Consider the following 12,023-nt stretch of genomic DNA (forward strand, 5'->3'; position numbering starts at 1 on the left):
CCACGTGGGGTTGCGCGGCCCTGGCGCTGGGTGGTGTCTTGCTGCCGGCGTGGAGCCAGCGCGCGGTACCGGCTGAAGGGGAGCTGCCCGCGTGGCCGCGACTCCTCTCCCGGTGCCCGCCCAATTTGTCCGAGTCGCCACCTGCTCCCGAGAGGCTCAGGCTTCGGGCGCCCTTGACCAATCAGCGTGACCCGCCTGGGGGCAGAGGCGGCGCGCGCAGGCTGCCGGCGCCACGTGCGAGTCTCCTCGGCTGGGCGGGTGCGACCCTGGAAGACCAGACTAGACCAGTATACAAACGGCCACCTGCTCTTCTCCAGGGACCCGTGGGGGAGAAGGCCCTGAGCCTGCCCCATCCTGGGGCAATAACAACTACTAGTGAATTTTCGGGGATTTTCCGGAAAGTTTCGTGGAAGGGCGCCTTGACCTTGCTCTTGGCACACATGCTGAAAGCTAGCAACTTTGAAGACCCTCTCCCTGGGACCCTGGAGTCCTGGGACCCAGATCCCACCTCCGACGCATTGTGGGGTGGCATTTGGCTGAATGGATAGGAAAGGTTAATTTTTCTTTTCTCTTTGCACTTTTGAATAACAGTGGACGCAGTTCTGTCCCTGACACCTGTCTCGCATGTGATTGGCATTGCAACTTTTACTAAAAAAAGTTGTTTATTAAAAAGACTTTAACCCTAAAGTAAACCATGTACTGTAGTTAGTAGTACAATTGATAAAATGCTCTTTAATTAATTGCAACATATGAATCACACTAATGCAAGGTGTTAATAATAGTGGTATATAGAAATTCGATTTTATGCATGATTTTTTAATAAACCTACAAATTCTCTAATTAAAAAAAAATACAATGGTTAAAAAAAATACCTTTTCCTAAATAGTATGAAGTGCAGCATCAAAATCACTTGACGATTTTGAAATCACTGGGAGGTCAGTGATTTTTCTGTCTAAAAATAGACATAAACTGATTTAAAACTATTGGGGCACTCCTGATCCAAATCATATCCTATTTATTCCAACATCATTTTTCACCTCCGAAATAATGAATCACTACAGTTGAACAGAAAAGGTCACTTAGGGGTCTGGTGATGTGGTCAAGCTATTTTGAATGGTGAGTTACCAAATCCCTGCCAATGCTTTTAATGTATTCCTGCTACTTTCAAAGGTTTAGTGTGCCTATTTTACACTTATAAAATAAACTTTTTTTTTTTAACTTTTCAAGATGTCCCAAGTTTTAATATAAAGCTTTCAAACTCTACATAGAGTAAAGCAAAAACGTTTGAATCTGATCTACCTGGGTTCCATGCATGTGCTTACCTGACTCTGCCCTTCATTGTAATATTTCATTCACAAAGTGTTCCTCACCAAATTGGAAGATAGATACACCTTTTTTGTACTGTCCCATTATACATACAACCCTTGGATTTTCTTAGTAAAATACTTTATATGTAATGCTTATCCATTTTCAATGTACTTTCCTATTTATTATCTTATTGCACAGCTCTGTGATTTAAGGAGGACAAGAATTCTCCCATCTTGCAGATGTGGAAATTGAAGCCCAAATGAAACAACTGATTAAAGAATTGAAATATGAACCCAGCACATTTGGGTGCAAGTTCATTGATGCTTTACTCTACCATCCTTGCCTTTATGCAGCCACCCAAGATATGCTTCTCTCTGCTTATGCATCCCTAAAAGTAATGATAAGTAATAACGTTTAATACTTAAGTATATATGTCTAGGCACTGTTTCAGCAATGTACCTATTGTAACTAAGTCACTTCCCCCAATAATTCTATAAGGTGGATACTATAATTATCTCCATTTTATGAATGAGGAAACAGGCATAGAGAGATTAAGTAACTTGATCAAGCTCATCTATCTAGAAAGTGATGACGCTGGGATTTGAATCCAAGTATACTCTTAAATACTATGCTATAATTGTTAACTTCAGTTGACCAAAAACACCCCTAGTGAACTGTTAAGGCAGTTTTTGTTTCTCTACTTTCTCTTCTGTTTTCTGTTAGTGTAAATAATTGTTTATATTAACATATGTGCTTATGATACATAATAATACTTAGATATATATGCTGTAGTTTGTATGTCAGTAGTGTCTATTTAAATTTGTTGACCTTAGGCAACTAAAACTCATTTTATACAGTATCAACTTAGTATCATCTGTAGACATGAGCTTAAATTCCTTTGAGGGTGAAGATAAAAGATTGGACACTGTTGAATACTGGGACAAATCTCTTAATCTTGTGCAAAGACACAAAAATTGGCAATTTATGCTTTCATTATATTAGTTTGGCTTTATATGTCACAGTATGATAATGCATTGAGAGGTTGGACTGCGTCATCTGTGATGACTTCCTTAAAATTTAGGAATAGCTACCAGTTTTGGTTAACTCTTTAAGGAGAATGACTTAAAAAGTCTAAGCGTAAATTTGATGGGTAGAATCAGCCAGTGGGGGAACAAATTTATGATCTGTATTTGTAGATGTCAGGGAAAGGATTTAGGCCCTATGGAAATTTCAGTTAGCCCTAGGGCAGTGTTTCTCAACTAGGGGAGATTTTGTCCCAAGGAGGCGTTTGGCAATATCTGGAGACTTTTGGTTGTCATAACTGGGTGAGGGTGGGGAGTGCTACTGATGCTTATTGGGTAGAGTTCAGTGATGCTGCTAAACATTCCACAGTGCACAGGGCAGCTAGCCACAACAAAGAATCATCAGGCCAAAAATGTCAGTTGCATTGAGGTTTAGAGACTCTGTTCTAGGGAAAGCATCCCACGGTCACCTTTCTTTCTTAAAAGTCCATTATTTTTCTAAGCTGGTTTGCCTCTCAGAGTATAGCAGTTGCTAAAGGTGGAAAGAAAGAAGAGACTCCAGCATGTTTTCAGCTGGGATTGGGGAAAAGAAGGGAATACTAATTGAGTACTTACTGTATGCCAGGCATTATACTAATGCTTTATATATGCTATCTCATTTGATTCTCTCAGTACCTCTGAGATGGGAGCAATTTTCCCTGGGTTACAGATGAGATATTTGGGACCGAAAGAAGTTAAAAAGCATTTTCAGGACTGCTGCCTAAATGAAGGTGTTCCATGATGATTACCTATGTATTTAGGACCACTTAGTTTTCTTTCCTCTCGTTAGGAAATCTCATCCAACTTCATTTCTTTAGCAGTCACCTCTACAAGGATTCACCTCCCTGCAGTGCGTGTTGAACAACTGCCAAGTCTGCTCTTTCAGTCATTCTTTTAAGTGTCTACTATTTTAGGCATGGTGCTAGAAACTGGGTACATAAATAGAAAGAGATAAGATATAGGTACCATCCTCCTGGTTTGAAATGAGTGGGGTTTGGGAAAATGATACCTGAGCACCCTGAAGGATGACTAGGAGTTAGCCAGGTATAAAGTAGGGGAAAAGTGCCTGGCTTTATAGGAAGTTTGGAGCCAGAAATGTGAGTGCTGCCTCTGTTAGGAGACCACAGATGGTTTGGTTTGACAGAAGCAGAGGGCTTGGTATCCAGGCTTTGTACTGGATACTATCATGTGTGTAATCTTTCCTTCTCATTGTCTGTAAACTCTCAGACCCTAATTTCAACGGCCTGCTGAATTATCACCTGACACTTCAGAGTCATACATATCAACCTAAGTTAATTTTTTATCCTAAACCTGCACCTTCTCCCATGGTTCCGGTGTCTGTTAATGGTACTACTATCTCCCTTTCTCCAAAGTTTGAAACCCAGCTATTTGACTCATTTTCTATCCACATATGGTTATCAAAGTTGGTCTTCCTCAGTAATCTTTCATAAATGCCTTTCCTTTTCCATTCCTGCCACCACAACGCAAGTGTAGACTTTATCTTTTGCTTAGGTTTTGTACTGGCTTCCTAACTGGTCTTCTGTCTCTAGTCTCAAGTTCTGCTTACTCTTTTTCTGGCACATCTCTGCTTCATCATAGTTTCAAATATTTTTAAGCTCTGAAGTTGTTGTTACAATGGGTTAAATGCTAAGAGTCCATATCATAATTTCCTCAGACATCAGCAATTAAGGATTTTTCCTGATCATGACTTTTAACAACACTAAAAAAACAGCAACAAAAACAACTGTGATTTTCTCATCAAGTACTGAATTTTTCCCAAATTATTATTACCTAACCTTTTCACTTTGTACTGATTTTATTCTTTCCCTTCATCTCCTACCTCACCTGTGTGGGTGGGTTTTTTTTTTTAAGGAGGTATACCGGGGATCAAACCCAGGACTTTGTACATGGGAAGCAGGTGCTCAACCACTGAGTTACTTCCACTCCCAGTGAGAGTTGGTTTTCTCGTTTGTTTGCTTTGTTTTTAGCAGGTATTGGGGATCAAACCTAGGACCTCTTGCATGGGAAGAAAGCATTCAACTGCCTAAACTACATCTGCTCCCCCTCACCTGTGTTTTTAAACCACATAGTAGGAGTGGTTTACTCAGTGGTTGAGCACCTGCTTCGCATGTACAAGCTCCCAGATTCAATCCCCAGTATCTCCTAAAAATTAAAAACTAACAAGCAGGGACGCAGCTGTGACTCAATTGATTGGGCTCCCATCTACCATATGGGAGTCCTGGGTTTGCATCCCAGGGCCTCCTTGTGAAGGCAAGCTTGCCCATGCCCACGGAGAGCTGATGGACCACGCCTGCAGAAAGCTGATGGCCTGTGCCTGTGGAGAGCTGGTGCAGCAAGATGATGCAACAAAGGGAGACAAGCAGACACAGAAGAACACACAGCAAATGGACACAGGGAGCAGACAGCAAGCAAGCTGCAAGGGGGGGGATAAATAAAAATAAATAAATCTTTAAAAACCAAACCAGGGGGAAGTGGATTTGGCTCAATGGATAGAGCGTCCGCCTACTACATGGGAGGTCCAGGGTTCAAACCTAGGACCTCCTGACGCGCGCAGTGCTGATGCATACAAGGAGTGCCGTGCCACGCAGGGGAGCCCCACATGCAAGGAGTGCGCTCCGTAAGGAGAGCTGCCCAGTGTGAAAAAAAGTGTAGCCTGCCCAGGAGTGGCACTGCACACACAAAGAACTGACACAGCAGGTTGACACAACAAAAAGAGACACAGATTCCCGGTGCTGCTGATAAGAATATAAGCGGACACAGAAGAACACACAGCGAATGGACACAGAGAGCAGACAACTGGGGGGGCAGGGGGAAGAGGAGGGAAATAAAATAAAAATAAATAAATCTTTAAAAACAACAACAACCAAAACCAAAACAAACAAACAGCACATATAGTAAACCCAGGAAGGGATATCTATATATTCCATAATCCCATCTTCCAACACATTTTTTTTATCTTTAAGAAAATTCTCTGGAAAATGACTTTATTTCTATAACCTGAGCATATTGTTCTGGGAGTGGTCTGTTTTGAAGATTAAATGAGAAAAATAGATGAGAACCCTGGAAAACAGAAAGGATGATCCTGTGTCCCAGTGTTTTGTGCAGTGCCTGGTCTTTAGGAGCTGGTAAATTAATGTTGAATGAATTATTAGCATAGCATAGAGTGGGACTGCTAACCTTCACTTTTCTAGGCCCTTGTTATTTATTTTCAGAAGGGCAGTTATCAAGGGCAATTATATTTGTTGACCCCATTTAGCTAAGACCTCTGAAGTACAAAGCTAGTATGATCTTATTTTACATTTGTTATAGGGGCCAAAAGTTACACAAACACATAGAAAATTCACAGTTCCATTCTTTTCTTGGACAATTCCTCATTGATCAGTAGGGCATTTCAAGATGGAAGACAATGGAAGGTGAAATAATTGTACCTTCCCAACTTTTTCTCCCAACCATAAACAGAGTGCCTGGCACATAGTAGGTGTTGAGTAAATGTCCAGAATCATAGCTGATAAATGGCAGCATCAGATCTAACTTCACAAATGGATTCATTCCAATAGCTGGTTCTTCCCCTAGTTTCAGAATCATGACTTCCTGTTCATTATGCTGTCTGTGATCAAGAATACTCCAGTTCTGTCCATAATCTGTAATTTGCATCAGCAATTCTGCAGGCATGAAAGCGTTTTAAGGCTCGAAGGTCAAAATGGAGGGATCAGAATGCTTTCTCCTCAAAGTCGCTACCTATCCTTGGGGTTCCTTGACTTGTATCCCTCATGTCATTTGGTAATGTCCTCTCCTCTCTAGAACCTTTTAATATTTCAATAATGCAGCCTAAAAGCATTTTGACTCCTTTTGCTAGTCACAAAGCCTGGATGGATGGTCCAGGGTATCCAGAATAAGCATGGAAGTGCTTGAAGCCCAGGGAGAGTGGGAGAGTGGGAAGGGCTCTAGAAAAAAGCCAGGCATTGAAACTATGTTTTTGATTTAGGGTAGACCTAGATTAAATAACACAAAAATAAAGTATGAGGCTAATCTGCTTCGTTTTACTAGGAATATGATTCTGATTCCCTCCTATCAATTAAATTCTGCCTATTTACAAAATGTTCACAATTCAGTGTGTATGTGTGTGTGGGGGAATAAAAGTTATAAATAGACTTCAGGTCAGGATGGAGTTGTCAGGCTAGAGCAGTGGTTATTAAGAGCATGGGCTCTGGAATCAGACATCTAATTGACTACTAGTGATCTTGGGAAGATTGCTTAATAGCCTTGTGCCTCTGTTTTCTCACCTATAAAATGGGCATAATGATAATTTTTACTTCAGAAGATTGTTGAGAGGATCTGATGACAAAATAAATATAAAACTGGCACAGAGTAAGTCTTTAATAAATGTTAGTTCTTATTGGTACTGCTTTTGGCTCTTAATCTGCTCCAAACACTGCAATTACAAATTAAAAAAAGAAAGTGAAAAGATACAGATATTTTCAAAAATAAGATAAACATTTCCAGGACAAAAAAATGGAAAAGAAACATGCAGTTAGACTCCTTGGCTCAGGAGCTGGTGGAAATAGCTTGTGCAGAGGAACTGAAGTCAGACACCTTGGATAAAACCAGGAGCTGGGTTGGGCCTGGATGGAAGGAGGCTGAAAGCACCTGCTCATGGCTGTTGCTTTAAAAGCTGTGGAATGGAGTGGTGATGGATGAGGCAGAGCTGCCAGATGGTTCAGCTTCAGGAAACGTAATTCCCTGCTATCACCCAGAATAGGAGCACGTGCTGAGAAGTCTGCAGTGCTAGGAGGGAGGTGTCTATCTGAAAACCACTGGGAAAAGCGGGGAGAGTCTGAGCCTACAAATTTGTAAGGAAGACCAATACTGAGAAACAAACACAAGCACCAGGAGATAAGTTTGCTTGAAATCTAATGAAAATATTAGAGCAATTTCAGAATGACTTCCAGTATTTTAAAGATCCTTAAAAAAGACAAAAACAGTAATGACCATCAAAAAACAAGAGGTTACAAATCAAAATTTGGTAGATATGAAATAGATAGCCATGTAAAAGATAAAAGTTATTGAAATTGAAAACAAAAAACAAAATAGGTTGGTTAAACTCTAGATTATACAAAATGAAAGGAAAATTAGTGAATTGGAAGTTAATACTAACTCATCCAGATGTAGCACAGAGCAAAAAAGAGGAGACATAAGTATATATTGAGAGGCACCACTTACATCTAGCTGGGAGATGCAAAAAGAGGAAATCGTGTGAATGGTAGAGAAGCAATGTTGGAAGAGATAAAGGCTGAGAATTTTCCAGAATTTAAGAAAAACCAAAGTCCTCAAGTTGAAAGGTCATTCCAGGTACCTAGTAAGATTAAAACAAAAATTCACACTAAAACTTAGACAGATATGTGTTAATATAATTAGATTAACATATATTCATATTAATGTATATATACAAAGAGACTAAAATTAGACACCAGAAATGTAATTGTTATTATTACTAGGTGATAGAATTATGGATTATTTTTATTTTCCATATTCTTTTTTGTATTTCCCAACTTTTCCACAATAAGCAAGTATATCAGGAGAAACTTGGTATACACTGAATACATATTTTGGCTAAGAACTGAGTGTCTTAATGGAACCATTATAGAATGGACCTCTGGGATACCAAATAAATATGGAATAAAATAATTATTACAATTTTATTATAGGTTGCAATCTTTTAATCTGCATTTCTGAAATCCAGAGAGCTCTGACAACTAGAAGGTTTTAAAAAGCTTGAGATTAATTAATTTGGCAACAAATCTTGAACTGATATGAGACTTTTTTCGGCATTTATTTGTCCCACACAAATTTACATGTTTTACTATAGAAATATTGTCTGTCTGGTAATGGAACACTGCATGAAAACTTCCTGGGTGGTTTTCAAAATATGTAGTACATGAGCTGTGTTATCTTCCTAAAATCCATAAAATTCTGGTTTCCAAAACATACTTGACCCCAAGCGTTCAAGAAAGGGATAATGAATTTTTTTTTTTTAAAGATTTATTTATTTATTCCCCATTGACCTGCCCCTGCTTGTTTGCACTGTCTGCTCTTTGTCCATTTGTTGGCATTCTTCTGTGTCTCCTTGTCTTCTCTTTTCGTCTTCTCTTCTTGTCTTCTCTTTAGGAGGCACTGGCAACCGATCCTGGGACCTTCTGATGTGGGAGAGAGATACTCAATCACTTGAGCCACCTCAGCTCCCTGGTTTATTATGTCTTTCACTGTCTCTCCTCTGTGTCTCTTTTTTTGTTAAGTCATCTTGTTGTGCCAGCTTGCTGCCAGGCCAGCTTACTTTCACCAGGAGGCCCTGGGAACCAAACCTGGGACCCTCCATATTGTAACTGGGAGCCCAATCACTTGAGCCACATCTGCTTCCCAGGGATTATGAACCTTTATTTAAAAAATTTAATAGTCAACTTTTAAAAGTTTTTCTACTCTGTAGGAACAATACTTTCTCATTAGGGTCAATTACTAGATTTTTCCTGTAGTCCCCATTCTGCACTGCATTTCAAAGATTTTTTTCACTAACTTCATAATAGGTATTATTGATGGGGATGTCACTGAGTTGTTAGGCTTTACTTCCTGTCTAATAGTAACTGACTAAGGTAAAGACTTCTCTTCAGCTTTTGGATTGCTAGATTTGGAAGACTATTTTACTGAAGTGGTCTCATAAACTAAAGTTTTACATACTACTTTAAAAAGATATTTTCTGAATATTTTCCAAAGCAGACTTATAGTTGTTGCCCTCACATTTTAAAATAAATTTTATTGGTACATATTAATAAAGCAAACAATCCATCCCAAGTGTACAATCAATGGTGTTTGGTATAATCACATAGTTTTGTCTTTTTTTTTTTTTTAAAGATTTATTTTTATTTATTTAATTCCCCTCCCCTCCCCCAGTTGTCTGTTTTCTGTGTCTTTTTGCTGCATCTTGTTTCTTTGTCCGCTTCTGTTGTCGTCAGCGGCACGGGAAGTGTGGGCGGCGCCATTCCTTGGCAGGCTGCTCCCTCCTTCGCGCTGGGCGGCTCTCCTTATGGGTGCACTCCTTGCGCGTGGGGCTCCCCTACGCGGGGGACACCCCTGCGTAGCACAGCACTCCTTGCGTGCATCAGCACTGCGCATGGGCCAGCTCCACACGGGTCAAGGAGGCCCGGGGCTTGAACCGCGGACCTCCCATGTGGTAGACGGATGCCCTAACCACTGGGCCAAAGTCTGTTTCCCAGTTTTATCTTTATCACTTCAATCTTTATTAGAGTACCTCACATTTTTTTCCCCAATGTTTTTGTTTGTACTTGCTTGGACTGTGGCTTTATATGATTTCGTTAAAAAAAGGTTTGTTTATAAACTTAAAATCTTTGAAAAAATTGTTCATGAACTTAAGATTTAAAGAAATCAGTTGGCGGGAAATGGACTTTGGCCCAGTGGTTAGGGCGTCCGTCTACCATATGGGAGGTCCACGGTTCAAGCCCCGGGCCTCCTCGACCCGTGTGGAGCTGGTGATGAGCAGTGCTGATGCCCGCAAGGAGTGCCGTGCCACGCAAGGGTGTCCCCCGCGTGGGGGAGCCCCCACGCGCAAGGAGTGTGCCTGTGAGGAAAGCCGCCCAGCGTGAAAAAGAAAGTGCAGCCTGCCCAGGAATGGCGCCGCCCACACTTCCCATGCCGCTGACGACAACAGAAGCGGACAAAGAAACAAAAGCAGACAAAGAAACAAGACGCAACAAATAGACACCAAGAACAGACAACCAGGGGAGGGGGGGAAATTAAATAAATAAATAAATCTTTAAAAAAAAAAAAAAAAAAGAAATCAGTTGGCTTTTAACATAAAACACCTGAGTTCCCATTTGTGTTTTGCATACATCATTTCAGCATCTTCTCTAGACTAGAATAAGTAGATATGTACAACAATTATCATTTAATAAATTCTTACTCTCTCAAGACATGTTAGTTTGGTTACTGTATTAACAGGTTCCCATTATTTGTCAGCAAGCTACATTTAGTTACTCATAAACCCTGCTATTTTTCTGTGTTACCTGCAAATACAGGATTAGAGATATGAGGGAACTTTGTGATCACATGATAATTAATCATTAACAAAATTAGGGATATCAGAAACCATATTGAAGTGGCCAGTTGGCTGTTTGCTTTCCAGAGGCTGAAGCTGAACTTGGTACATCCCTAGAGATATAAATCTTTTAAGTATCTGAGCTACTCAATCAACTTACATACTTGGGAAGTTCAGCCAAATAAGACTTATTCCAGAAGAGCATCTCTTGCCTATTGTCCTTTGGTATTGGTTTTATTTCTCACATAGGTTGTTTTCAGGTAAGAAGAAAGATGGTGGTCCTTACCACAAGGCAAAATCTCATGAAAGCAAAGAAGAGATTTCTTTTTCCATATCCATGTATCAGTTACCTGCCCTGCCTGGGTTACATACCCCTGCACCCCGCCCTTGAACGAATTACACTTGTCAGAGGTGGGAATTTTAGCCTGCTTTCAATACATTCTTACAGCCTCCCTCCCCTGTATGTATGTGTGTGGGTATGTGTGTGTGTGTAGGGAGGGTGTGGGTATGTGTAGGTGGTGGTACTATATGTGGGGGAGCAGGTGGCTGTTGAGGAGGACACTGTTATCATCAGCTCCACCTGGACCTGTCATTTCCCCCAGCAGGAGAAAAATCCATTATTGCAGGTATAGAAAAGATTTATTAAAAACAAATAAAAATCCCCCACAAAACTTTATACTCAAAGTGTTGTAGCCACAGTGCTATTTCTCTATACAAGTTTCCTAATCACCCAAACTGGAAATGGCTCCTTCTCTAGCAGTTTGTACTTTATACTTTGCTTTATAGCTGTATAAAGTGTACATATCATCTTGCCAACTGCTACTTAAGGTCAGGAAAGTAGTTGAATAGCTCTCAGTGCCTCACAGTTGATCACTTCATTGCAACATAAGGGCTCTAAAGTTTTGTTGAATTAATGAAGAAGCTCTTAAATGAAAGCAAATTATTTTATTAAAGATGTTTTAAAGTTAAATTTGTAGCACTCAGTAATGCAAAATGGATTCATGTATTAGCTGTAAATTCTTACGTATTCATTGGCATTGATATTAAGAACCCTTACTTGAAAACACTTCATGGTCCTTACACCTTTTGTTTTTCTTGTTATATAGAGTGAGTTTGTGTAAGAAATAACTCCAATACCAGGAGGATAGTAGAGGTAAGAGATGCACTTCTAGGTAGTATAATTCTGCTGACTGGAGTGAATTTAGACTTTAATAATCATTTCTTGCATTCATCCATGGGGAAAATTCCCTCAATAAATATATTTCTCCTTTATAAACAGAAACATTTTATTAAGGTATATATATGTATATGCAAAACATTTAGTATACATATGTGTGTATATATATATAAATTGTTTATTTGCTAAATGAATGAATTCTCTGAAAGGGAATTTACAAAGAAGATCTCAGTGACCTATCAGAATGATGAATCTCTTTGCTCTGGGTTAGCAAGTCTTTAATTAGCTAAGCTATTTACAGTGTAATTAGAACTCTAAAAACCTTGAATGTTAGCAATACTGGTTCTGAGTT

The 12,023-nt window shown here is 39.8% G+C and overlaps 1 protein-coding gene across 2 annotated transcripts in view; it reads left to right on the forward strand.

Annotated features, from left to right (window-relative positions):
- Positions 1 to 12,023, forward strand: part of ADK (adenosine kinase) — a 573,433-nt gene that overhangs the window by 259 nt on the left and 561,151 nt on the right. The gene's annotated exons all lie outside the window — the stretch shown is intronic.

Source organism: Dasypus novemcinctus, chromosome 6 (genome assembly GCF_030445035.2).
Source record: "Dasypus novemcinctus isolate mDasNov1 chromosome 6, mDasNov1.1.hap2, whole genome shotgun sequence".
NCBI classification, from domain to species: Eukaryota; Metazoa; Chordata; class Mammalia; order Cingulata; family Dasypodidae; genus Dasypus; species Dasypus novemcinctus.